The sequence below is a fragment of the Limulus polyphemus genome, unplaced genomic scaffold, assembly GCF_000517525.1.
Source record: "Limulus polyphemus unplaced genomic scaffold, Limulus_polyphemus-2.1.2 Scaffold3883, whole genome shotgun sequence".
In the NCBI taxonomy this organism is placed as follows: Eukaryota; Metazoa; Arthropoda; class Merostomata; order Xiphosura; family Limulidae; genus Limulus; species Limulus polyphemus.
The window spans coordinates 20,319-21,571 of NW_013669493.1; positions in this window are offsets into that span (position 1 = coordinate 20,319).

The following is a 1,253-nucleotide window of genomic DNA, read 5'->3' on the forward strand; positions in this document are numbered from 1 at the left end:
ACATTGAGTATCCGACATTTTGTTTTTGGTATGACATTATACGCTACCCACCCGGAATGAGTTTTACTCTCTATTGATAAGTTCGTCTGCTTATGAATATACAGTTGAACATGTTCTTCACTAACATTACTGAAAACATTGGTTAACACCATGTTTTCACTCTAATCCAACATCACCTTTGTTTTTTGTTTTTTTATAATTCCAGTGAAATATCCACAAAATTGCAAATACTTTAGTTTCCAAAACTGAAAATATTATCCATTGATATATCAATATCACATGTCATCATATATGCTTATAATATTTCCCAGGATGACTTGGGACTTATGCAAAGTAGCAATAGCCTGCTTTTCTAACTTTATCTCGAAAGCCACGGTCCTAATACTGTGCTGCCATCTATGAACCGGTAAACTCGATTCTTTCAACATCACAAAATATAAAAACACAGGTGAAATTCAGCTGAACTAAAATTTTTCAGTTAAAATTCCTTCGGCCATACTTAATATCCATGCTCTCTATCAAGGCATACATCAATATACATTCAAACCAATACACACTAAGTACAATAACCACACAAAAATACACACTAAATACAATATCCAACAGTAAAGCACATTTACTGTTCTAGATAACCACACATCAATACACACTAAATACAATATCCAACAGTAAAACGCATTTACTATCCTAGATAACCACACATCAATACACACTAAATACAATACCCAACAGTAAAGCACATTTACTGTTCTAGATAACCACACATCAATACACACTAAATACAATACCCAACAGTAAAGCACATTTACTGTTCTAGATAACCACACATCAATACACATTCAGTACAATATCCAACAGTAAAGCACATTTACTGTTCTAGATAACCACACATCAATACACACTGAATACAATATCCAACAGTAAAACACATTTACTATCCTAGATAACCACACATCAATACACACTAAATACAATACCCAACAGTAAAGCACATTTACTATCCTAGATAACCACACATCAATACACACTAAATACAATACCCAACAGTAAAGCACATTTACTATCCTAGATAACCACACATCAATACACACTAAATACAATACCCAACAGTAAAGCACATTTACTATCCTAGATAACCACACATCAATACACATTCAGTACAATATCCAACAGTAAAGCACATTTACTGTCCTAGATAACCACACATCAATAAACACTAAATACAATACCCAACAGTAAAGCACATTTACTAT